The 27,727-nt window shown below is 46.0% G+C and overlaps 3 non-coding genes across 3 annotated transcripts; all 3 read left to right on the top strand.

Annotated features, from left to right (window-relative positions):
* The first annotated feature begins 14,566 nt into the window (after positions 1-14,566).
* Positions 14,567-14,653, top strand: TRNASTOP-UCA (transfer RNA opal suppressor (anticodon UCA)). The gene has a single exon. It is a non-coding gene; the product is annotated as a tRNA-Sec (tRNA).
* A 5,358-nt stretch (positions 14,654-20,011) lies between these two features.
* On the top strand, positions 20,012-20,098 carry TRNASTOP-UCA (transfer RNA opal suppressor (anticodon UCA)). The gene has a single exon. It is a non-coding gene; the product is annotated as a tRNA-Sec (tRNA).
* Positions 20,099-23,434: 3,336 nt separating this feature from the next.
* On the top strand, positions 23,435-23,521 carry TRNASTOP-UCA (transfer RNA opal suppressor (anticodon UCA)). Its single transcript has one exon. It is a non-coding gene; the product is annotated as a tRNA-Sec (tRNA).
* Positions 23,522-27,727: the final 4,206 nt, after the last annotated feature.

The raw sequence follows: 27,727 nt of genomic DNA on the forward strand, positions 1-27,727 counted from the left end.
CACCTCAAAGGCAAGCAAGTCATCAAAAACACAAAAAAATTTCCGCCTGGGATTTGGTCCAAACCACTTTTATCCGGTATTAGAGCTTCCCAGCAATGGCCCCAGAGCCGTCAACCCAGGAGAAAACGAGTAGAAGACCCCCAAACAGCCAAAGAGCAAAAGTACAAAAATGGGGACTTTGTCAGTTTTCCCCAAATTTCCCAAATCACTCCGCGCGCGCTCTGCAGCTAGGCCCTAACTCCCCTCTGCCACCATGGATTTGCTTCAAACCTCTTGCAAAGTAAAGTATATATAGCCAACAGTGCGCCCAGACCCCGAAACCCACCCACAAACACCAGGAAGCCCCCCAAACAGGCCCCCGAAAACGCTACATTGAGCAAAATGTCAGAAATAGCCAAAAAAAAATCGCCTGGATTTTGTCCCAACCACTTCTACCCGGTATTAGACCTTCCCAGGAATGCCCCAAGACCCGCCAACACACCCGCCAAGAAGCATAACACCCCCAAACAGGCCAAAAGCAAAATCTCATACTTGCAATATTTCTCGGCCTTCGGTCCAAACGCGCTGCGTAGCTAGGCCATAAGTCGGGGTTGCCACCACGGATTTCCTGAAAAGCAAATGCAATCAAGATTAGAGTGTCCCAGCAGTGCTCCCAGACCACGAAACTCACCCACAAACAGACAGAACCCCCCCTAAAAGCACCTCAAAGGCAAGCAAGTCATCAAAAACACACAAAAAATTCCGCCTGGGATTTGGTCCAAACCACTTTTATCCGGTATTAGAGCTTCCCAGAAATGGCCCCAGAGCCGTCAACCCAGGAGAAAACGAGTAGAAGACCCCCAAACAGCCAAAGAGCAAAAGTACAAAAATGGGGACTTTGTCAGTTTTTCCCAAATTTCCCAAATCACTCCGCGCGCGCTCTGCAGCTAGGCCCTAACTCCCCTCTGCCACCATGGATTTGCTTCAAACCTCTTGCAAAGTAAAGTATATATAGCCAGCAGTGCGCCCAGACCCCGAAACCCACCCACAAACACCAGGAAGCCTCCCAAACAGGCCCCCGAAAACGCTACATTGAGCAAAATGTCAGAAATAGCCAAAAAAAAATCGCCTGGATTTTGTCCCAACCACTTCTACCCGGTATTAGACCTTCCCAGGAATGCCCCAAGACCCGCCAACACACCCGCCAAGAAGCATAACACCCCCAAACAGGCCAAAAGCAAAATCTCATACTTGCAATATTTCTCGGCCTTCGGTCCAAACGCGCTGCGTAGCTAGGCCATAAGTCGGGGTTGCCACCACGGATTTCCTGAAAAGCAAATGCAATCAAGATTAGAGTGTCCCAGCAGTGCTCCCAGACCACGAAACTCACCCACAAACAGACAGAACCCCCCCTAAAAGCACCTCAAAGGCAAGCAAGTCATCAAAAACACACAAAAAATTCCGCCTGGGATTTGGTCCAAACCACTTTTATCCGGTATTAGAGCTTCCCAGAAATGGCCCCAGAGCCGTCAACCCAGGAGAAAACGAGTAGAAGACCCCCAAACAGCCAAAGAGCAAAAGTACAAAAATGGGGACTTTGTCAGTTTTTCCCAAATTTCCCAAATCACTCCGCGCGCGCTCTGCAGCTAGGCCCTAACTCCCCTCTGCCACCATGGATTTGCTTCAAACCTCTTGCAAAGTAAAGTATATATAGCCAGCAGTGCGCCCAGACCCCGAAACCCACCCACAAACACCAGGAAGCCTCCCAAACAGGCCCCCGAAAACGCTACATTGAGCAAAATGTCAGAAATAGCCAAAAATAAATCGCCTGGATTTTGTCCCAACCACTTCTACCCGGTATTAGACCTTCCCAGGAATGCCCCAAGACCCGCCAACACACCCGCCAAAAAGCATAACACCCCCAAACAGGCCAAAAGCAACATCTCATACTTGCAATATTTCTCGGCCTCGGTCCAAACGCGCTGCGTAGCTAGGCCATAAGTCGGGGTTGCCACCACGGATTTCCTGAAAAGCAAATGCAATCAAGATTAGAGTGTCCCAGCAGTGCTCCCAGACCACGAAACTCACCCACAAACAGGCGGAACCCCCCCTAAAAGCACCTCAAAGGCAAGCAAGTCATCAAAAACACAAAAGAATTTCCGCCTGGGATTTGGTCCAAACCACTTTTATCCGGTATTAGAGCTTCCCAGCAATGGCCCCAGAGCCGTCAACCCAGGAGAAAACGAGTAGAAGACCCCCAAACAGCCAAAGAGCAAAAGTACAAAAATGGGGACTTTGTCAGTTTTTCCCAAATTTCCCAAATCACTCCGCGCGCGCTCTGCAGCTAGGCCCTAACTCCCCTCTGCCACCATGGATTTGCTTCAAACCTCTTGCAAAGTAAAGTATATATAGCCAGCAGTGCGCCCAGACCCCGAAACCCACCCACAAACACCAGGAAGCCCCCCAAACAGGCCCCCGAAAACGCTACATTGAGCAAAATGTCAGAAATAGCCAAAAAAAAATCGGCCTGGATTTTGTCCCAACCACTTATACCCGGTATTAGACCTTCCCAGGAATGCCCCAAGACCTGCCAACCCACCCGCCAAGAAGCATAACACCCCCAAACAGGCCAAAAGCAAAATCTCATACTTGCAATATTTCTCGGCCTTCGGTCCAAACGCGCTGCGTAGCTAGGCCATAAGTCGGGGTTGCCACCACGGATTTCCTGAAAAGCAAATGCAATCAAGATCACAGTGTCCCAGCAGTGCTTTCAGACCACGAAACTCACCCACAAACAGACGGAACCCCCCCTAAAAGCACCTCAAAGGCAAGCAAGTCATCAAAAACACAAAAAAATTTCCGCCTGGGATTTGGTCCAAACCACTTTTATCCGGTATTAGAGCTTCCCAGCAATGGCCCCAGAGCCGTCAACCCAGAAGAAAACGAGTAGAAGACCCCCAAACAGCCAAAGAGCAAAAGTACAAAAATGGGGACTTTGTCAGTTTTTCCCAAATTGCCCAAATCACTCCACGCGCGCTCTGCAGCTAGGCCCTAACTCCCCTCTGCCACCATGGATTTGCTTCAAACCTCTTGCAAAGTAAAGTATATATAGCCAGCAGTGCGCCCAGACCCCGAAACCCACCCACAAACACCAGGAAGCCCCCCAAACAGGCCCCCGAAAATGCTACATTGAGCAAAATGTCAGAAATAGCCAAAAAAAAATCGGCCTGGATTTTGTCCCAACCACTTCTACCCGGTATTAGACTTTCCCAGGAATGCCCCAAGACCCGCCAACCCACCCGCCAAGAAGCATAACACCCCCAAACAGGCCAAAAGCAAAATCTCATACTTGCAATATTTCTCGGCCTTCGGTCCAAACGCGCTGCGTAGCTAGGCCATAAGTCGGGGTTGCCACCACGGATTTCCTGAAAAGCAAATGCAATCAAGATTAGAGTGTCCCAGCAGTGCTCCCAGACCCCGAAACTCACCCACAAACAGACGGAACACCCCCTAAGAGCACCTCAAAGGCAAGCAAGTCAGCAAAAACACACAAAAATTTGCGCCTCGGATTTGGTCCAAACCACTTTTATCCGGTATTAGAGCTTCCCAGCAATGGTCCCAGAGCCGTCAACTCACCTGCAAAGAGGTAGAACAACACCCCCACAAGTGCTGAGTCTTTCTTCATTGGGCGTAAACCAGCCCTCTGGTTTGATGGAAATAGGAGTCTGGACTGGAGGAGGAGGATAGAGGAGCATGTTCTTCTGAACTTGTGAACCTGAGGAATGCAGACTGCGGCAACTTCAAATCAATTAGCAAACCAGTGAAGACAGTTCTGCTGATGGGCTTGTTTTTGTGATTATCTGATTAAAGTTTGAAATATATTAACTGTGCACAACAAAGAAAGACAGACACACAGGAATAAAAGTGAATAAGGACGAAAAAGAAAGTTATTGATTCGTTGTCTCATTTTCAGGGCAAGGTATCACGGTCCAGCAATGAGAATAAGGCTTCGTCATCATACTCTGCGAATTCAGGCAGTGTGAGCTCAGTGTCACCTGACAGAGTAGAAATTCCCTCATCTATGTTGCTGGCCACCTCGTCTTCATCCGGCGCGCTTTCTCGTACTCTGAAATCTGGTGGTATGAGGTGCTGATTCATCTTGATCATTGTTAACCTCTCCACATTTTTGGGCGAGAGGAGGCTCCGTTTGGGAGTTACAATGCCACCAGCAGCACTGAAAACCCGTTCAGAAGACACGCTTGTGAGTGGGCAAGACAAGTAGTTTAAAGCCAGGTTGGTGAGCTGTGGCCACAATTCTTTTTTCCCATGCCAATACGCCAATGGGTCAGAATTAACATAGACCTCTGTTGAGTCATTCAGATAGTCCTTCACCATCGACTCAAGGTCCTCATCCAAGGTTCCTCCACTTTGCTTAGCTCTTGCTGTGCCTCTGACCTTTTGAGAACCAAACCCACGCAGAGCTAGCCAATCCTCTTCAGCCTCCAATGTTTCTGTTGTGTCTGGTGCAGATGATCCGGTTGCCGGTGTCTTTAACGGCTGAGAGGTCACTTGTGCCACAGCCACAGGTGCAGAAGTGGATTGTTTTGACTGGGGATGGCCTGCTGATGTACTGCCATTTCCTTCAATTTTCAGCCGTTCTCTTTCAAACCTCTTGGCTGACAAGGCTAGCCAATGTTTGTACTTTGGAACATGTTCATCATCAAAAGGAAAAAATGCTTGGCCTGCCAGCGCCTTTTTGTAGCGTGGATCCAGAATAGTAGCACAAATGTAATGCTCTTCTGAGTGGATCTTTTTAAGACACACCTCCTTCAGTTGGTCCTCCAGCATGTACAACAATGGGATAGCTTTTCCCAAATTACAGTCCTCCTTGCTGACTGCACGCGTGAAGAACTCAAAAGGACGAAGCATGCGTGTCAGGCTTTGAACTATGTTCCATTGCGCCGCACCCATCCTCAGGTCCTCTGTACCCTCTGTAAGGAAATATTGATCGAGTACCGTATACTGCTCATACAGACGCTCAAGCATGTAGAAGGTTGAGTTCCAACGTGTTACCACCTCCTGGATGAGTGCTTTCACTGGCATTTTACGTTGATATAGCAGGCTCCTCAGCTGCTTCCGGGCCTTAAAAGAATGGCTGAAATGGTTGCACATTTTTCGGCAGGTGTCCAATACTCTGTACGCTGCACTGCCTTTATTACCCAAGAATTTTTGGACAACCAGGTTTATACAGTGCGCCAAACACGGCACTCTGAAATAGTTACCGTCCCTCATGGCCTTAACTATATTGGCGCCATTGTCCGTGGAAACATAACCAACCTGGCGTTTTAGTGGGGACAGCCAGTTAAGGACCTTTGTGTTAAAGACATCCAAAATGTTTTCTGCTGTGTGACGTTTCTCCAAACCAAACATGGCTAGTGTTGCATGTTTCCGAGCAGCTTTAAAAACAATGTCCGTGTCAACACCTGTGTTTAGCTTTGCTTTAGCCCCTGAAAAAGAGACCCAGTGTGCAGTGATGCACATGTAATCAGCGCCTGCGCCACTGGTCCACATGTCTGTTGTCATATGTATAGTGTGAACAGCACTCTTCTGCAAAGCTGCCCCAATCACCTTCAGGACATCTTCATGTAGTGCTGGAACCGCAACTCGGGCAAAATAGAACCGGCTAGGAACCTTCCATTTAGGGCAGAGCGCTGCCACTAATTCTAGAAAACCAACCCCTTCTACAAAAGAAAAAGGGAGAAGGTCCAGAGCTAGCATTTTAGCCAGCTTAGTGTTATACAGACGCGTCAGTGGGTGGTTGCGTTCATATTGCGCTTCTGTAAACAACATCTTTTTAATGTTGCCCTGGACCAAGGATTTACGGGATGATGATGATATCTTCGACCCAGTTACGCTCGCTGATGAACTTTTCCGCATTGATGTCTCACTCTCTCCCACACTCTTAGTGTGCCTCACATGGGGTGTGCTGCTGACAGGGGTACTGGGTGTAAGTGAAGTGTTTGAATCGTCTTCTTCCTCCTCGTCATCATCAGATGAAAAATCAACGTTTTCATTACGTGCAATTCTGGCTTCCTTGACCGCCTCTAGGTGCGGAAACCATTGGACAGGGTGCGCTCTCTTAAGATGACCTCTCTGGCCTCCGGTACCATAGTTAGAACCAAACTTACCACGACTAACTCGAAGCTTAAAAATGCTACAAATGGCTAAGTTTTCCATTTTTGGGCAAACACTAAAGAAGTCCCAAACTGGAGACTTGAAATGTCTTTGGGTGTCGGAGGAGGCGGCGATACTGGTGGTGGTGGTCCTGCTGCTAATGCCAGATGAAGTGGAGGATGTGGATTACCGAACTTCAGTACGTTTTGCACTTTCACCACCACGAATTGAGGTCGAGGTGGGTCCCTTCTTGCGAGGAAGAAATATGGAAGCGGTAGGTGTTGGTGTACTAGTTAACTCCAAATGTAATGATTGTTGTGTTTCCATTTCCATTGCCTCCTCGTCTACATCATCATCACGCTCAGCAGCTTCTCGGGATAGGGTCAAAATGTCTCTTTGCTGCATGCCCGCTGGGCCTGCAGTGACCTTTATGATGACTGGATCGTCGTCGTGAAGGGCTTCATCAGCAGCAGTATGCGTCACTTCTTGTTGAGCCTCATCACACTCCATAGGTATGAGTTTTTCGACGACCTTCCTTTTACGCTTAGGTATCTTTGTCAGATCATGGTGTGCCTCACTCTCAGACGGCCGTGGTGGTTTCCAAGTTTCATCCAGATCATCAGAAGGAGGTGGGCTTGAAGAAGATGTAGACACCCCCCTTGATCTTTTCCTTGCTAGGGATGTGGAAGACAATGAATAATCATCAGGAGGAGTGGCTTCCAATGATACCTCGGCTTGATTGTCGATTTCCTGATGTGCCCCTACTTCGGGAGGGACAACTATTGTGGGAACTTGTTGTGACCCTCCATGCACCTCTACTTGCGCATCTCCTTGCGCTGCCTCTCCTTCCACATGTACTTGGGCTTGTAGTACTTGCACATGTTGTTGCGGCTGTGGTTGTTCAACACTTGTCAGATGAGTTACAACAACCTGTGTTGATTCAGGGACATTGCTGCTACTTTCTTGCGATGAGCCAACATCACTGGTCGATGGTGATTGGAGAAGTACACTGACTGCCTCTGAAGCACTCAAGGACTTTGACTTAAGTTGGCGTGGTGGTGGAGGCACTGAACCCAATGGAGCGGGGGTGCTGCTCCCAGCTTGGTCCCCAGCAGATCCTGCTGCTGCAGGCGTACTTTTTTTTTTGCTCCCAAAAAACGTGGCGGTTGGCACACCAGCCTCCTTGGTAACTTGCTTCTTCTGCTCCTTACTAGCAACTTTCTTGCTAAAGGAGCTACGGAGACCTTTTTTTGGGGCCATCTTCTTCAGAGCAGGTCAGACAGCAGGACGCAGTTGCACGAATTGTAGAGTTGTCTGAGGTCAGACGTGACGTCGCGTGACGTTATGCTGCACACACACACCGCTGCAGGACTTCTTCCTGGCACTGGTGGTTCTCTTGAGTCTTGTGCACCTAAAAACAATGGAAGACAGAGGAACATCAGTTCAGTTATACACCCCCAAAAAAATCGAAAAAAACCCCAGAAAAATCAGCACAATCCCATTCCATCCATGCCCTCCATGATGTTTAAGTTCAAGACACCCCACAGAAAGACTAAGCCCATGCAAGACTCAATACCCCTGGTGAAAAGGCCACAAGTGCAGCCCCAAAAACAGAAAATCACTGAAAAATCAGCACAATCCCATTCCATCCATTCCCTCCATGATGTTTAAATTCAAGACAACCCACAGAAAGACTAGGCCCATGCAAGACTCACTACCCCTGGGCATAAAGGTTGAAAAGTAGGCAAAATGGTTGCAGGCCTAACAACAATGCCTGCATTCAAAATGGCCACTTGCCTCCCAGCACATGGCCAGGGGAGGGCCTGTAGCAGCACTCAAAATGGCCCCCAGCCACATGGCCTGTCCCTCCCCATGAACACCCCCAAAAATCGAAAAACATTGCAAAATCAGCACAATCCCATTCCATCCATGCCCTCCATGATGTTTAAGTTCAAGACAGCCCACAGAAAGACTAGGCCTATGCTAGACTCAAATACCCCTGGTGAAAAGGCCACAAGTACAGCCCCAAAAAACGAAAATCACTGAAAAATAAGCACAATCCCATTCCATCCATGCCCTCCATGATGTTTAAGTTCAAGACAGCCCACAGAAAGACTAGGCCCATGCTAGACTCAAATACCCCTGGTGAAAAGGCCACAAGTACAGCCCCAAAAAACGAAAATCACTGAAAGATCAGCACAATCCCATTCCATCCATGCCCTCCATGATGTTTACATTCAAGACAGCCCACAGAAAGACTAGGCCCATGCTAGACTCAAATACCCCTGGTGAAAAGGCCACAAGTACAGCCCCAAAAAACGAAAATCACTGAAAAATCTGCACAATCCCATTCCATCCATGCCCTCCATGATGTTTAAGTTCAAGACAGCCCACAGAAAGACTAGGCCCATGCTAGACTCAAATACCCCTGGTGAAAAGGCCACAAGTACAGCCCCAAAAAACGAAAATCACTGAAAAATCAGCACAATCCCATTCCATCCATGCCCTCCATGATGTTTAAATTCAAGACAACCCACAGAAAGACTAGGCCCATGCAAGACTCACTACCCCTGGGCATAAAGGTTGAAAAGTAGGCAAAATGGTTACAGGCCTAACAACAATGCCTGCATTCAAAATGGCCACTTGCCTCCCAGCACATGGCCAGGGGAGGGCCTGTAGCGGCACTCAAAATGGCCCCCAGCCACATGGCCTGTCCCTCCCCATGAACACCCCCAAAAATCGAAAAACACTGCAAAATCAGCACAATCCCATTCCATCCATGCCCTCCATGATGTTTAAGTTCAAGACAGCCCACAGAAAGACTAGGCCCATGCTAGACTCAAATACCCCTGGTGAAAAGGCCACAAGTACAGCCCCAAAAAACGAAAATCACTGAAAAATCAGCACAATCCCATTCCATCCATGCCCTCCATGATGTTTAAGTTCAAGACAGCCCACAGAAAGACTAGGCCCATGCTAGACTCAAATACCCCTGGTGAAAAGGCCACAAGTACAGCCCCAAAAAACGAAAATCACGGAAAAATCAGCACAATCCCATTCCATCCATGCCCTCCATGATGTTTACATTCAAGACAACCCACAGAAAGACTAGGCCCATGCAAGACTCACTACCCCTGGGCATAAAGGTTGAAAAGTAGGCAAAATGGTTGCAGGCCTAACAACAATGCCTGCATTCAAAATGGCCACTTGCTTCCCAGCACATGGCCAGGGGAAGGCCTGTAGCAGCATTCAAAATGGCCCCCAGCCACATGGCCTGTGCCTCCCCATGAACACCCCCAAAAATCGAAAAACATTGCAAAATCAGCACAATTCCATTCCATCCATGCCCTCCATGATGTTTAAGTTCAAGACAGCCCACAGAAAGACTAAGCCCATGCTAGACTCAAATACCCCTGGTGAAAAGGCCACAAGTACAGCCCCAAAAAACGAAAATCACTGAAAAATCAGCACAATCCCATTCCATCCATGCCCTCCATGATGTTTAAGTTCAAGACAGCCCACAAAAAGACTAGGCCCATGCTAGACTCAAATACCCCTTGTGAAAAGGCCACAAGTACAGCCCCAAAAAACGAAAATCACTGAAAAATCAGCACGATCGCAATCCATCCATGCCCTCCATGATGTTTAAATTCAAGACAACCCACAGAAAGACTAGGCCCATGCAAGACTCACTACCCCTGGGCATAAAGGTTGAAAAGTAGGCAAAATGGTTGCAGGCTTAACAACAATGCCTGCATTCAAAATGGCCACTTGCCTCCCAGCACATGGCCAGGGGAGGGCCTGTAGCAGCACTCAAAATGGCCCCCAGCCACATGGCCTGTCCCTCCCCATAAACACCCCCAAAAATCGAAAAACACTGCAAAATCAGCACAATTCCATTCCATCCATGCCCTCCATGATGTTTAAGTTCAAGACAGCCCACAGAAAGACTAGGCCCATGCTAGACTCAAATACCCCTGGTGAAAAGGCCACAAGTACAGCCCCAAAAAACGAAAATCACTGAAAAATCAGCACAATCCCATTCCATCCATGCCCTCCATGATGTTTAAGTTCAAGACAGCCCACAAAAAGACTAGGCCCATGCTAGACTCAAATACCCCTGGTGAAAAGGCCACAAGTACAGCCCCAAAAAATGAAAATCACTGAAAAATCAGCACAATCCCAATCCATCCATGCCCTCCATGATGTTTAAATTCAAGACAACCCACAGAAAGACTAGGCCCATGCAAGACTCACTACCCCTGGGCATGAAGGTTGAAAAGTAGGCAAAATGGTTGCAGGCCTAACAACAAAGCCTGCATTCAAAATGGCCACTTGCCTCCCAGCACATGGCCAGGGCCTGTGGCAGCACTCAAAATGGCCCCCAGCCACATGGCCTGTCCCGCCCCATGAACACCCCCAAAAATCGAAAAACACTGCAAAATCAGCACAATCCCATTCCATCCTTGCCCTCCATGATGTTTAAGTTCAAGACAGCCCACAGAAAGACTAGGCCCATGCTAGACTCAAATACCCCTGGTGAAAAGGCCACAAGTACAGCCCCAAAAAAGAAAATCACTGAAAAATCAGCACAATCCCATTCCATCCATGCCCTCCATGATGTTTAAGTTCAAGACAGCCCACAGAAAGACTAGGCCCATGCTAGACTCAAATACCCCTGGTGAAAAGGCCACAAGTACAGCCCCAAAAAACGAAAATCACTGAAAAATCAGCACAATCCCAATCCATCCATGCCCTCCATGATGTTTAAGTTCAAGACAACCCACAGAAAGACTCAGTCCACCCACCACTGAGTACCCCTGGGCAAAAGGCCCCAAAACAGCCCAAAAATCGAAAATTCCAAAATTTTAGTTGCAGCAACTGTAATGCCCCAAACAAACGTACTTGTAAAATTTCTAATCCAACAGTGATCCAAAGAAAGTCAAAAAGGCCTCAAATCCAAATATCCAGCAGCATCCACAAAAAGTAATCCTTCCAGCTCCAGATCCAAATGAAAAGTGACCTGGAGATGGACAAAGCACTGGGAGGAGCCTGCTGGACAGGAACAGGAAGTTGAAGACTGTGGGGCACTTCCTTCCTCCCACCCCCCCCCCCTCCCCAAAATGGACTCCTCGCTAAAAAAGTGCAGGCAAATGTCAACCTAAGGAGTTATTCAGATAAAAATCATCATTTCAAGAAGGTTTATGCTGCTTGCTGGTGGATTTCTTGTGCAGAATTGCAAATTTTATATTTTCGCTTGTGCGAGATTGTTGCTGCTCGCCGCATCTCAAATCTCGCAATTGCGAAGTACCGCGAGACGTGACCTCGCCGTACTCGCGTTGACAAACTCTCGCTGTGCAAGTTGGCAAGCCGCGATGACGTAATCGCGCTCGCCAAATTCCCGCGGGATCACAGCAAGATCCAAAATGCGCAGCACTCGCAAAATATCGAGAAAAACAACTCGGCAAACGATGATAAACGCCGCGCGCCGCAAAAATTGTATCACCAACGCCGCGCGCCGCAAAAAAATCCGCTGCGTGAGAATTTGCGGATTTTGCGGGAAATTCGCAAATCTCGCGGATTGCGAATTTCCCGAAAATCCGCAAAATCCGCGAGCGTAACGGATTTTCCGCCCATGCTTACTTAGCATGGAGCTCTACCCTATTGCGACCTCCGCCATTGCGTGCTTAGCCACGCCCCCATTGACACCCTTGTACCATGGTGCCTGTGTTGCATGCAGGGTTTTGTTTGTGAATGAATGGGGCCCTTCCTGCACAAAACCAATCCTGGGAGGCATGTTCCTGTTTCTAAGTGTCTTTCTATGTGTTCTGTGCAATGCAGAACACTTAGAAAGCAGAGGAAACGAGGAGAAATAGAGATATTTCTCCTTGTTACGCCTCTCCTGGGAAGTGTACGTTTTTGGCTTATGCAAATTTGAGAATGCATCAAAATCCATGGGAGCAGTGTGGGAATACCCACACAACACCCATTAAATGCCTACCCAGGGTAGAGTAACGCTACCAAGTGATTTGCTCTGCGTTGCATTACCCCATATTTTTTAAAAGCCACACAAATTTGTTTTGCATGGCTTCAAAAATCTGACTTAGAGGTTTGTGACACGCATGTACTATGTTGCATGGTGCAATCGTGATGCAGACCTCTCATAAATAAGACCATAACAGTGAAGCCAGAGGCGCCGATGTCATTATTGCAGCAGGTAATTAAAGCAGCAGGTAGAACAGCATTGGGTCCAGGAATTTGATGTACCCACTGCACCTTAATCATGCCGTCTTTTACTCCTCAAGGGTAAGGGATTCATTTTTCCCTGTTTCTTGACTCGCCACTGTGGGGAGCTCTGTTGGCTGTAGGGTAATCCTTGCTGGGTCATGATCCTAATGCTTCCCTCACTGACCACAGAGGCTTGACACACCACACACACACACTGGACTCAGGACTCAATTAGGTCACTGCACTGACCATTTAGGGGTTGTTCTCTGCCGGGGGTCCTCTCTGAGGTGCCCCCCGCCGGGTGAATATGGACTGTTACAAATAATCCCTCATATTAGCCCACTTTATGACAGTATGGGTGTGTTTATGTATGGATATGACATTTGTACAGCACAAGCATTGACAAACTGCAGCGGAGGGCTCCATGAAGAGGCTGAAGGTGACTGGGACAAGATTTAATTATGGGGGACGCAACTGATGGTAAGAATCTTCTCGGACCTCGGTGAATGAAGTGATGTCAGGTGCAAAGGCAGCAGGAGAACCAGACAAGGACATTGCCAGTGAATCCCATTCAAGAGTTCAGGTGTGGGTGAGGGTGGAATGGTCAATTGAGTGCCCTCGGTGCACGCTTACTCTGACATCAGCTGTACAGCTGCATCCTATTTTGTGGAGAGAGAGTACCTAATGAGTGGACCACTGGTATTTATTTATCTTATTTCATGCTATTTCGTCATTTTGTTAGGAGGGAAATAAGTGAATAAGCCCAAAGATCACCCAAGGCCTGCACATAGGAAAGGTTTAAATAAACACTAAATGATGAAAGGCAGAATGCAGCTTTATAAAAAAAAGCAAATTAATGCCAAAGCAGAGTCCAAAGCACAATAACAAAAGCTGTTCCTGATGATATACTGTTACGCACTCTTGGTCTGTATGAAGTGTTTTTGTATCATGTCTCGCTCCGCCTCTAACCCCGCCCACTAGCCATGCCCCTTTCTGACTTTAATGAGTACCTGCAGTTTTACTAGATGATTCCAGGTCACCAAGACTGAAGTGTTTAAGCCCCAGGCGTTTCATTAACAAAGCACAGTTCGCAGGTGTCTTACCTCAATTGGAGTGACACGGAACTACATTTCCCAGAATGCATTAGGTTATTGAAGAAAAATACAGGACAAGAGTGTTGCATGTTTGACACCATGAAATTACCCGGTATATTTACAGCCAGGCCCCCCACCTACAGAAAGACCAGCCTATGGTCTCTGCAAGTAACTTTGCCTAGGCCGAGAAGGCCTCGAGAGGCAAAGCCAAGAGTAAGGGTTACCAGGAGGAACGACTACAATTCCTCCAAGAAAAGGCAAGTACAGCAAACCAAAATCTGATGTCTGATGTAGAAACGGGTATGTAAAGAAATGTTTAGATTTATTAATAAATAAACCTATAACTCAGCGTCACTTGCCTTTACAAATAGCACGTGTCGGGGTTTCCTTTCCACAAGTCATGTTGTGGGGTCTTGGACTTTGCACAAGTCCTGTTGTTGTGTCTTGACTTTTCTTTACACAAGACAAGCTGTGGTGTCCTGTCTTTCCTTTACACAAGTCATGTAGGAAGGGTGGAGCAAACATTTGCTCCTTCATACAAATGCCAAATATCACAGCCTGGACTTAGCCCAATGTGAGGTCACATCCGCCGCACAGTTCAGAACGGCCTGTCCTACTATGCCACTGCTGCCATGATAACCAAAGGAGAAGTGATATTTAAAGTGTATAATAACAGGAGTATGTGTACTACATAGAGTGAGAGAACAGAGTAAGACTTTGAAAACGTCTGTTTAATCTGTGTTCTGTAACTTCAAATCAGCACAGCCTTTCCTCTTCTATTGTTGTTAACTCTGACATTAGCAATGAATTATCTGAACTTTGTCCACATTACAAGCAGACTGATAGCAAGTCTCATTTACCCAGAAAGCCTGGATCTGTTTTGCATATGGATAAAGGTTCATATCCTGAACTTTTGACTCAGTCAGTGCAGGAAAATAAAGGCAATCAAACATAGAGCTGAGCCCAGAACTGCAATAAACAATGAAGATGACAATGACAGCTAGGCGGATTACAAATTTAGCCCGCACCCTATCTGTAAAAGAGTGTGTATTCTTGTGATATATATACCTGTTTGTCTCTATTGTTTCTTTTCCTCGATGAACTTCAGTGATCTGAGGTGCAGGCTTCAAACCCGTAGCTGTCTAGCGACAGAGTGGTTCAATTCCACCTTCTGGGCGAAACAGCTTTTGTTATGGGCCTCAAGCCAATGTAAAGGTGACCATTTTATGTTTTTTTGTCAATGTGTGTGTGTGTTCACAACTTGTAGCAGGCAATATTTAGTAACTTCATGCAGACTTTGCTCACAGATCTTGGAGTCTCACAGTATCTCTGTGCACCAAATATAAACAAATTAATACATGAATGCATGCATATTTTGAATCATGCAAAATGACTCGCCTCTAGACTCTTCCATTTTTTGGTTTGATAATACACCCTGAGGAACAACAACATAAGTGACATCATGTATAATCAGGATTACACCATTTGATCACATTTGAAAACTAGGAAAAAAAATCCATTTCGTACAACAAAAAATGGAAAATCTGTACCCGTCCTCTCATCTAGAGCATCCCAGCAGAGCAAAACAATATGTTGAGGCAAAACCTGATTAATAGAGTGTTTTAAATCTCCTCCAGTATATCTCTGCTTGTTTCCTGGTGAAGGGAAAAAGACACCCTTTTGGGAGACTTGCACCATCATAGACACCCTTGTACCATGGTGCCTGTGTTGCATGCAGGGTTGTGATTGTGCAGGAAGGGGCCCCTTCCTGCACAAAACCAATCCTGCGAGGCATATTCCTGTTTCTAAGTGTATTTCTATGTGTTCTGTACAATGAAGCACACTTAGAAAGCAGAAGAAATGAAGAGAAATAGAGATATTTCTCCTTGTTACGCCTCTCCTGGGAAATATACGTTTTTGGCTTATGCTCATGTTTGAAAGTTCTTGTAAATTTGAGGATGCATCAAAATCCATGGGAGCAGTGTGGGAATACCCACACAACACCCATTAAATGCCTACCCAGGGTAGAGTAACGCTACCAAGTGATTTGCTCTGCATTGCATTACCCCAGATTTTTTAAAAGCCACACAAATTTGTTTTGCATGGCTTCAAAAATCTGACTTAGATGATTGTGTCACTCATGTACTATTTGCATGGTGCAATCGTGATGCAGCCCTCTCATAAATGAGACCATAACAGGGAAGCCAGAGGCGTCAATGTCATTAATGCACCAGGTAATTAAAGCAGCAGGTAGAACAGCATTGGGTCCAGGAATTTAATGTACCCACTGCACCTTAATCATGTCATCTTTTACTCCTCAAGGGTAAGGGATTCATTTTTCCCTGTTTCTCCCATGCCCCTAGCTGAATTTAATGAGTACCTGCACTTATTATTTCCCACTTAAAGCACTGCCTACACCCCCCCCCCCTGCGCCTCCCCCCAGCTCACACCACAGCCAAGAGACGGATAGCTTTACTAGATGATTCCAGGTCACCAAGACTGAAGTGTTTAAGCCCCAGGCTTTTCTAACAAAGCACAATTCGCAGGTGTCTTACCTCAATTGGAGTGACGCAGAACTACATTTCCCAGAATGCATTAGGTTATTGAAGAAAAATACAGGACAAGAGTGTTGCATGTTTGACACCATGAAATCACCCGTAATCTTTACAGCTAGTCCCCCCACCTACAGAAAGACCAGCCTATGGTCTCTGCAAGTAACTCTGCTTAGGGCGAGAAGGCCTCGAGAGGCACAGCCAAGAGGAACGGTTACCAGGAGGAACTACTACAAATCCTCCAAGAAAAGGCAAATACAGCAAACCTAAATCTGATGTCTGATGTAGAAACCGGTATGTCAAGAAGAGTTTAGATTTATTAATAATTAAACCAACACCTCAGCGTCACTTGTCTTTACAAATAGCACGTGTCGGGGTTTCCTTTCCACAAGTCATGTTGTGGGGTCTTGGACTTTGCACAAGTCCTGTTGTTGTGTCTTGACTTTTCTTTACACAAGACATGCTGTGGTGTCCTGTCTTTCCTTTACACAAGTCATGTAGGAAGGGTGGAGCAAACACTTGCTCCTTCATACAAATGCCAAATATCACAGCCTGGACTTAGCCCAAAGTGAGGTCACATCCGCCGCAAAGTTCAGAACGGCCTGTCCTACTATGCCACTGCTTCCATGATAACCAAAGGAGAAGTGATATTTAAAGTGTATAATAACAGGAGTATGTGTACTACATAGAGTGAGAGAACAGAGAAAGACTTTGAAAACGTCTGTTTAATCTGTGTTCTGTAACTTCAAATCAGCACATAGGCGTCCGCAGGCATTTTTCCAGGGGGGGGGGCAAAATGTTAACATCATCACCATCCTCCGACATGATGTGTGCCAGGTGGGGCACAAGAAACACTGGGGTGCAGCACTGGGATAGACTCAATTAAATGTCAGGAATCCAGGATATGTGACTGACCCTGCCACAGGCCAACAAACACCACCTGTAGGGAAAACGCTAAACTTTCTGACAAGGTGCTTTATCTCTGTCTGCTAGGTGTGCAGACTTCCGGGTCCTCGATCCAACACCAATCAAGGCTGTCTTCAGCACGATTCGATATTTATCAGAATACTTTAAAACAGCCTATGATTAAAGCACCAGATTGAATATACTGTATGCAAAGTGTATGTTAGGGATTATTTGTAGCATACATATTTACCAATATTGGCTTCTTGGTGCTAGATTTCATGATAACTCAAACATATCAAAAGTTAATATAAATTGTGACTTGTGTTGCTGCCGAGTGGATGGATGGCCTATTGTAAAGGTTGACTGGTCACCTTTCTCACTGCTGCGTTTGTATGTTACACTGGTACTAATAAGGCAAAATCTTTCCAGAGACTGTTAGCATGTGTACACACGTCAAAATAAAAAATATCTGAAAATATACTGCATTACGCTGTAGCCTTTTTTTAATTCATAATTTAGTCAACACTACGGCATAATGTTGTCATCCTTTGCTGCATAATTCATTCCAGTGTCCCCACAGCAGGCAACACATGTTAAAAGTGCTTGTGAATGAAGCCGGGTGACTGTAAGTTTGCGAACTTAGTTTGGTGTGCGTGCAAGTCTTGCATTGCCAATCCCTGGTGAGTTGCAGCTACTATTGCTGAAACAAGGCCATTGGAGGTACCTATGGGTGAGGCAGACTGGCCCTCATAGCACTGGTGGTGTCCTGTGCATTAATGTTTGTTAGTGCCCCCCAATGACCACCTCTTCCATGGATTCGCTCAATACCACCCTATAGGTGTGCCCCCCAAGTTTTCATAACTACTCTCTCTCAGATGCATTTAATTTGGTTTACAGCGCCACTCATACCATTGTCGGGTGTCAGAGCACTTTACATCACACACATTACACAGAGATAATCAATATGTGTGTAAATCACTGTATAGAAAATGTTACATAAGACTAAGGACTACAAGGTGTAGGAGTCACAAGACAACCATACTAGTAGCCCATATAGTTTTATAGTGATTGGTCTGGAGAAAAACACAATACCCAGAATTTAAAACGTAATACCATGGTTGGGGGTTCTCCTTAATAATCAGAATTGGTTTCTGTCCAAAAGAACACTTTTTGGGACATTAGGATAATCAAAGACAGGGGGGGGACTGTTCTAAGTTAGGATTTTAACCCATAAACTGCAAGTAACAAAAGGATCTCTCTGACAAAAGCAGTAGCCCACTGACCTATTTACATTATGTGCACTTTGGGATCTGCATGGCGCATGTTCTTTGCAGCCGGTACATTAACCCTCTGAGCTACCTTTCCATGAGTGAAAACTTCCACTAGACAAAATTCTGATCTCTCTCTAGGAAGAACATTAATCACTAGAGTCATCATGACATTTTTATTGTTGCCGAAAATTGCTGGAGGCCAGGAAGGAGGCAGCAAGCGTTTTTAAAACCATAATATTCTTGCAAACATGATGCCTCCACCTAAAGTCAGCACCCGGTGCGGTCACACTGGTTGCACCGCCCTAGAGCTGGCCCTTCTCAAGGGTCCTGTGACCTCAGTCACTGTTGTTCTAGGGCGTGCTGCTTCATAGGCCTTCCCGCAAGACTGGAGGTGAACTTCAGTATGGATAGTGGTGGACATGCCTTGAAGGTTAACCTACACTTGTCATGCTAGAGTCCACCTGCTGGTGGGAAGACACCAGGACTTCTAAGGTGTTGCGAAGCCTTCTAAAGTCTAGCATGTGATTGTGCTCTCGCAGGAGCAGGTCTGGTGGACTGGTTATTAAGGCTGAACCTGGTTCCCAATTCCCACTTCAGCAGCTATGACCATAGTGCCACATCCTCTCCCCCACTGAACACCGTACTGCCCCACTGAGAAAAACTCCCACTGTCTTCAACTACAACCCAATTGTTGCCCGATATAAACACCTGGATGCGGCTCAATTTAAATTACGCACTAGACAAGAGTTACAACATTCCTGGAAAAAGCAAACACTTATAGGGAATGCAAAATTTAGCAAACCAGGGGAAATGTAAGCAGGAACCACATGGTTACCTTAATGCTTTTACACTCACTATTCAGAAATCAGTGAGTGCTTTTGCCTGAAACGTTAAGGACACGACTATAGGGCCCTGAATGGACCCATTTCAATATCCATTGCTTATACCCTTACAAAAGGTAAGCAGTATGGTAAAAAGACCACATCCCTGGACGCAGAGCCGCAGTACACATTTTGTTTTCCAATCCACACATTGCAGTACCTCCAGGATTGGTGCACTAGTTCCAGGTCCAGGGAAAACAAAGACAAGAAGACAAAAATAGCGCTTCACTGGTAAACTCTGTAAAAGTGGCGCTAATGTGTTTCAGTGTGAATAAAATCAGTTTGGCCAGTTTGCTACCACTCTGTCTTACTTTATTTAGTTAGTTATCTATTTTTCATATTTTTAGCCTTTTATTCCCAATGCTGCACTTTGGAATTAAAATGTCAGAAAAATATGACATTTCCAGCAAAAGCGTCTTTCTTTTTTGGATCCATTTCACAGGGAAGCAAATAAAAGAAAGGAAGAGGGAAGAGAGTGAGAACCCCGTCTTGAAGTCACGGTTTTCATGGGCGTCCGCAGGGGGGTCAAGGAGGGTCACTCCAGGGGGGGGCAAGCGCCCCTCCTTGACCCCCCTGCGGACGCCCATGAATCAGCACAGCCTTTCCTCTTCTATTGTTGTTAACTCTGACATTAGCAAAGAATTATCTGAACTTTGTCCACATTACAAGCAGACTGATAGCAAGTCTCATTTACCCAGAAAGCCTGGATCTATTTTGCATATGGATAAAGGTTCATATCCTGAACTTTTGACTCAGTCAGTGCAGGAAAATAAAGGCAATCAAACATAGAGCTGAGCCCAGAACTGCAATAAACAATGAAGATGACAATGCTAGGCGGATTACAAATTTAGGCCCGCACCCTATCTGTAAAAGAGTGTGTATTCTTGTGATATATATATACACCTGTTTGTCTCTGTTGTTTCCTTGCCCGGATGAACCTCAGTGGTCTGAGGTGCAGGCTTCAAACCTGTAGCTGTCTAGCGACAGAGTGGTGTAATTCCACCTTCTGGGCGAAACAGGTTTTGTTATGGGTCTCAAGCCAATGTAAAGGTGACCATTTTATGTATTTGTCAATGTGTGTGTTCACAACCTGTAGCACGCAATATTTAGTAACTTCTTGCAGACTTTGCTCACAGATCTTGGAGTCTCACAGTATCTCTGTGCACCAAATATAAACAAATTAATACACAAATGCATGTATATTTTGAGTCATGCAAAATGAGTCGCCTCTAGGCTCTTCCATTTTTTGGTTAGATAATACACCCTGAGGAACAACACCATAAAGTGACATCATGTATAATCAGGATTACACCATTTGATCACATTTGAAAACTAGGAAAAAAAATCCATTTCGTACAACAAAAAATGGAAAATCTGTACCCGTCCTCTCATCTAGAGCATCCCAGCAGAGCAAAACAATATGTTGAGGCAAAACCTGATTAATAGAGTGTTTTAAATCTCCTCCAGTATATCTCTGCTTGTTTCCCGGCAAAGGGAAAAAGACACCCTTTTGGGAGACTTGCGCCATCATAGACACCCTTGTACCATGGTGCCTGTGTTGCATGCAGGGTTGTGTTTGTGGAGGAAGGGGCCCCTTCCTGCACAAACCAATCCTGGGAGGCATATTCCTGTTTCTAAGTGTCTTTCTATGTGTTCTGTACAATGCAGCACACTTAGAAAGCAGATGAAACGAGGAGAAATAAAGATATTTCTTCTTGTTACGCCTCTCCTGGGAAGTGTACGTTTTTGGCTTATGCTCATGTTTGAAAGTCCTTGTAAATTTGATGATGCATCAAAATCCATTGGAGCAGTGTGGGAATACCCACACAACACCCATTAAATGCCTACCCAGGGTAGAGTAACGCTACCAAGTGATTTGCTCTGCGTTGCATTACCCCAGATTTTTTAAAAGCCACACAAATTTGGTTTGCATGGCTTCAAAAATCTGACTTAGATGATTGTGTCACTCATGTACTATTTGCATGGTGCAATCGTGATGCAGTCCTCTCATAAATGAGACCATAATAGTGAAGCCAGAGGCGCCGATGTCATTAATGCAGCAGGTAATTAAAGCAGCAGGTAGAACAGCATTGGGTCCAGGAAGTTGATGTACCCACTGCACCTTAATCATGCCGTCTTTTACTCCTCAAGGGTAAGGGATTCATTTTTCCCTGTTTCTTGACGCGCCACTGTGGGGAGCTCTGCTGGCTGTAGGGTAATCCTTGCTGGGTGATGATCCTAATGCTTCCCTCACTGACCACAGAGGCATGACACACCACACACACACACACTGGACTCAGGACTCAGTTAGGTCACTGCACTGACCATTTAGGGGTTGGTCTCTGCCGGGGGGTCCTCTCTGAAGTGCCCCCCTCCGGGTGAATATGGACTGTTACAAATAATCCCTCATTTTAGACCCCTTTATGACAATATGGGTGTGTTTATGTATGGATATGGCCTTTGCATAGCACAAGCATTGACAAACTGCAGCGGAGGGCTCCATGTAGAGGCGGAAGGTGACTGGGACAAGATTTAATTATGGGGGACGCAACTGATGGTAAGAATCTTCTCGGACCTCGGTGAATGAAGTGATGTCAGTTGCATAGGCAGCAGGAGAACCAGACAAGGACATTGGCAGTGAATCCCATTCAAGAGTTCAGGTGTGGGTGAGGGAGGAATGGTCAATTGAGTGCCCTCGGTACACGCTTACTCTGACATCAGCTGTACAGCTGCATCCTATTTTGTGGAGAGAGAGTACCTAATGAGTGGACCACTGGTATTTATTTATCTTATTTCATGCTATTTCGTCATTTTGTTAGGAGCGAAATAAGTGAATAAGCCCAAAGATCACCCAAGGCCTGCACATAGGAAAGGTTTAAATAAACACTAAATGATGAAAAGCAGAATGCAGCATTATAAAAATAGCAAATTAATGACAAAGCAGAGTCCAAAGCACAATACCAAAAGCTGTTCCTGATGATACACTGTTACGTGCTCTTGGTCTGTATGAAGTGTTTTTGTATCATGTCTCCCTCCGCCTCTAACCCCGCCCACTAGCCACGCCCCTAGCTGAATTTAATGAGTACCTGCACTTATTATTTCCCACTTAAAGCACTGCCTATACCCCCCCGCACCTCCCCCCAGCCCACACCATTGCCGAGAGACGGACAGTTTTATTAGACGATTCCAGGTCACCAAGACTGAAGTTTTTATGCCCCAGGTTTTTCTTTAACAAAGCACAGTTCGCAGGTGTCTTACCTCAATTGGAGTGACGCGGAACTACATTTCCCAGAATGCATTGGGTTATTGAAGAAAAATACAGGACAAGAGTGTTGCATGTTTGACACCATGAAATCACCCGGTAACTTTACAGCCAGGCCCCCCACCTACAGAAAGACCAGCCTATGGTCCCTGCAAGTAACTCTGCCTAGGGCGAGAAGGCCTCCAGAGGCACATCCAAGAGGAACAGTTACCAGGAGGAACTACTACAAATCCTCCAAGAAAAGGCAAATACAGTAAACCTAAATCTGATTTCTGATGTAGAAACGGGTATGTCAAGAAATGTTTAGATTTATTAATAAATAAACCTACACCTCAGCGTCACTTGTCTTTATAAATAGCACGTGTCGGGGTTTCCTTTCCACGAGTCATGTTGTGGTGTCTTGGACTTTGCACAAGTCCTGTTGGTGTATCTTGGCTTTTCTTTACACAAGACAAGCTGTGGTGTCCTGTCTTTCCTTTACACAAGTCATGTAGGAAGAGTGGAGCAAACACTGGCTCCTTCATACAAATGCCAAATATCACAGCCTGTACTTAGCCCAAATTGAGGTCACATCCGCCGCACAGTTCAGAACGGCCTGTCCTACTATGCCACTGCTGCCATGATAACCAAAGGAGAAGTGATATTTAAAGTGTATAATAACAGGAGTATGTGTACTACATAGAGTGAGAGAACAGAATAAGACTTTGAAAACGTCTGTTTAATCTGTGTTCTGTAACTTCAAATCAGCACAACCTTTCCTCTTCTATTGTTGTTAGCTCTGACATTAGCAATGAATTATCTGAACTTTGTCCACATTACAAGCAGACTGATAGCAAGTCTCATTTACCCAGAAAGCCTGGATCTGTTTTGCATATGGATAAAGGTTCATATCCTGAACTTTTGACTCAGTCAGTGCAGGAAAATAAAGGCAATCAAACATAGAGCTGAGCCCAGAACTGCAATAAACAATGAAGATGACAATGACAGCTAGGCGGATTACAAATTTAGGCCCGCACCCTATCTGTAAAAGAGTGTGTATTCTTGTGATATATATATATATATACCTGTTTGTCTTTATTGTTTCTTTGCCCGGATGAACCTCAGTGGTCTGAGGTGCAGGCTTCAAACCCATAGCTGTCTAGCGACAGAGTGGTTCAATTCCACCTGCTGGGCGAAACAGCTTTTGTTATGGGCCTCAAGCCGATGTAAAGGTGACCATTTTATGTCTTTTGTCAATGTGTGTGTGTGTTCACAACTTGTAGCAGGCAATATTTAGTAACTTCTTGCGGATTTTGCTCACAGATCTTGGAGTCTCACAGTATCTCCGTGCACCAAATATAAACAAATTAATACATAAATGCATGTATATTTTGAATCATGCAAAATGAGGCGCCTCTAGGCTCTTCCATTTTTTGGTTAGATAATACACGCTGAGGAACAACAACATAAAGTGACATCATGTATAATCAGGATTACACCATTTGATCATATTCGGAAACTAGGAATAAAAATACCTTTCGCACAACAAAAAATGTAAAATCTGTACCCGTCCCTCATCTAGAGCATTCAAGCAGAGCAAAACAATATGTTGCAGCAAAACCTGATTAATAGAGTGTTTTAAATCTCCAGTATATCTCTGCTTGTTTCCCGGCGAAGGGAAAAAAGAACCCTTTTGGGAGACTTGCACCATCATAGACACCCATGTACCATGGTGCCTGTGTTGTATGCAGGGTAGTGTTTGTGCAGGAAGGGGCCCCTTCCTGTACAAAACCAATCCTGGCAGGCATTATGCTGTTTCTAAGTCTCTTTCTATGTGTTCTATACAATGCAGCACACTTAGAAAGCAGAAGAAACAAGGAGAAATAGAGATATTTCTCCTTGTTACGCCTCTCCTGGGAAGTGTACGTTTTTGGCTTATGCGCAGGAGTATGTGTACTACATAGAGTGAGAGAACAGAGTAAGACTTTGAAAACGCCTGTTTAATCTGTGTTCTGTAACTTCAAATCAGCACAGCCTTTCCTCTTCTATTGTTGTTAACTCTGACATTAGCAATGAATTATCTGAACTTTGTCCACATTACAAGCAGACTGATGTATGTATGTATGTATGTATTGGTAATCTTTTATAGCGCATGTCTGTCACCCCACGGGTATCCTGGCGCTTTGACTGAAAGGATCCTGCTGCGCACCCTGCTGATTTAAGAACTAAAAAGATGCAGCCCTAGGAAAGAGATGTGTTTTTAACTTTTTCTTAAAAGAGACAAGATCATTCATACTTCTCAGGCCTAGCGGAAGAGTGTTCCATAGTCTGGCTTCCGTAAAGCTGAAAGATCGACCGCCCAGCAGCGATCTCAGAACTTTAGGCACCACAGCAAGGTAGGCAGAAGCCGAACGAAGGGATCTGGACGGAATGTACCAATGGAACATGTTCTGAAGTGGCACTGGGCCTTGTCCATGAAGGGCCCTGAATACAATACATAGAGATTTAAAATCGATCCGTTGAAGGATCGGTAACCAATGAAGGTCTCTTAATGCCTGGGATGAAGAGTCGAGGCGGCGGCGAGCAAGCGCTAACTTGGTTGCAAGATTTTGCACCCGTTGCAGTTTTCCTATCAAGGTAGCTGGTGCTCCAAGAAATAGAGCATTGCAGTAGTCCAGGCGACTTACGATGATGCTCCTCACCACCTCTGGCCTACTATCCATAGGAAGCATCGGGAGGACCTTTCTCAACATACGAAGCAATCCCATGCAAGTGCTCACTGTTTTATTGACGGCTGCGTCCAGTTGGAGATTGGACCCAAACATCACTCCCAGGTTACGGACCGAGGTGCTTTGGAAGGAGGGTGGCCAGAAATCCGGCGGGAGAGGTCTAGGGACGCGGTCAGTGGTGCAGTGTAAGACTTCTGTCTTAGAGCTGTTAAACTGCAGCAAATTCTGATTCAGCCAGTCCGCAGTTGCGAGCATACAGCGGTGGAAGGTGTCAAGTGCCACTGCTTCCTTGCCCTCAAGTGAGAAGAGAAGTTGAGTGTCATCTGCGTAATTCGTCACCGCTATGCCGAAAGATCTAATCAGCGCAACCAGGGGCCGCAGGTACAGGTTGAAGAGGATAGGGCTGATGGCCGACCCTTGTGGAACCCCTTGCGCCACTCTTCTGATGTTAGATTTAAACGGTGGCAATGCCACTACCTGGTGACGGTTTCCAAGGTATGATGTCAACCACTGCAGGGCAAGGCCTGTCACCCCTACTTCCTCTAGTCTGTTAATCAGAATTGCATGACTGACAGTATCGAACGCGGCCGACATATCGAGCAGCACTAAAAAGGCTGCTCTTCCATGGTCGGCTCGCGTCCTAAGGTCATCTAGCACAGTCACCAGCACTGATTCCGTCCCGTGGGCCGGTCTAAACCCGAATTGAACTTCATCCAAACAGGACCCAGTCTCCAGGTATTTAGACATTGGAAACGGGAGCAAGGAGATGGGTCGATAGTTTGCAGGACTAACCGGGTCCAAGGTGGGCTTTTTAAGAAGAGGGGATACCACGGCAAGTTTCCAGAAGTCTGGTACCCGTGCTGAAACCAGGGACTGATCACAAATGGCAAACAGTGGGGGGAAGAGTTCTTCCCGGAAGAGCTTCCAATGTTTATGCGGAAGTGGGTCCAAAGGTGATCCCGACGACACACTGTTGGCCAGGGAACAGAATTCCTCGAAAGTTGGAGAAGGAAAACAGTCCAACCTGGCAGTGCTGGAGGTGATGTCTATAGTAGGCCCGGGGTGCGTTTCCGTACATCTCTGAGGATTACCGCCAGATGTTACGCCAAGATTATTCAGAATGGCTGCACTTTTATCCTCAAAAGCCTGTGCCAGTGAATCACACAGAGACTGAGATGCGGAGATGGTATTAATCGCACTAGCAGGGAATGACAGATCCTTCACGATCTTAAACAAGGTCTGTGATTTATTTACTGCCACCCGCAAAGACTCTTCTAAAAACCTGGCCTTCGCACATTTAATCTGTGCTTGATAGATGGACAGGGCCTGTTTGTAAAGAGCCCGATCTGAGTCCAGGTAGTTCTTTCTCCACGTGCGCTTGGCCCGCTTGCATTGGAGTTTAAGTTGAAACAACTCCTCGGAAAACCATGGCATAGCCGGAGTAGGCCTGTTTCTTATTTTCCGTAAAGGGGCCAAGGAGTCAAGGGAGGACACAATCTGTTGGTTAAGCCTTTTGTAGCTCAAGTCTACGTTTTCCTCTAAGATAAAACCCTCTGAGAGTAATGAGGGTAGAGGGGACTGACTCAAGAGTTTTGACCATTGTCTAGTACTTTTAACCCCACCTGAGTTCCTGTTTCTCCCCTGCCCCACCTTGGGCGTGAGAGAGAAATGGACCAAAGCATGGTCCATCCAGCACTGGGGCAAGATGTTTCGAACAGTTACATGCTCTGGGTCTGCAAAGACAAGGTCCAGTATATGGCCCTTTTGGTGGGTATGAGTAAGGACCAACTGCTGCAGCTGAATACTCCGACAGGTCTGGGTCAGATCTGTAAGTGCAGTATCTCCAGAGCCGCCCAGCCAAAGATTAAAATCACCTAATACCATTAACCTTGAATGCGAGGTAGATAGATCAAGAATTAACTCAATCAGCCCAGTCACAGCCGATAAAGGGCTAGATGGAGGTCTGTAACAAAGTAGACCGGTAAATAGAGCGCCCCCTGTCCATTTAGAGAGAAGACAAGTAGTTCATGACCAGGAATGGTCTTGATGTCGATCAGGGATAGATCAATAGACTCTCTAAATATTAATCCTAGTCCACCCCCTCTAGCACCGATTCGAGGGATGTGCCTGATTTTGTATCCCGAGGGGCAGGCCAAGCCCAGCTCTACTGCACAGTCCGTGCTTGTCCATGTCTCCGTCATGAGTAAGATATCTAACTCATGGTGGTCAATCATGAAGGCAATCTCTCCATGATGTGAAAACAGCGACCTCACGTTCAGAAGGCCACAGCTAAAGGAATCTGTCTGCTTTCCTGGAGATGCAGCTAGTCCCCTTGACGGGGGGCTAGTGTTAAAGCATAAAAGTTCATCTCGAGTATAGGTAAGAGTATCTCGGGAAGGAAATCCAGGAGTACCGGCCCCCTGATAGCAAGTCTCATTTACCCAGAAAGCCTGGATCTATTTTGCATATGGATAAAGGTTCATATCCTGAACTTTTGACTCAGTCAGTGCAGGAAAATAAAGGCAATCAAACATAGAGCTGAGCCCAGAACTGCAATAAACAATGAAGATGACAATGACAGCTAGGCGGATTACAAATTTAGCCCGCACCCTATCTGTAAAAGAGTGTGTATTCTTGTGATATATATACCTGTTTGTCTCTATTGTTTCTTT

The sequence above is a fragment of the Lissotriton vulgaris genome, chromosome 5 (genome assembly GCF_964263255.1).
Source record: "Lissotriton vulgaris chromosome 5, aLisVul1.2, whole genome shotgun sequence".
Taxonomy (NCBI): Eukaryota; Metazoa; Chordata; class Amphibia; order Caudata; family Salamandridae; genus Lissotriton; species Lissotriton vulgaris.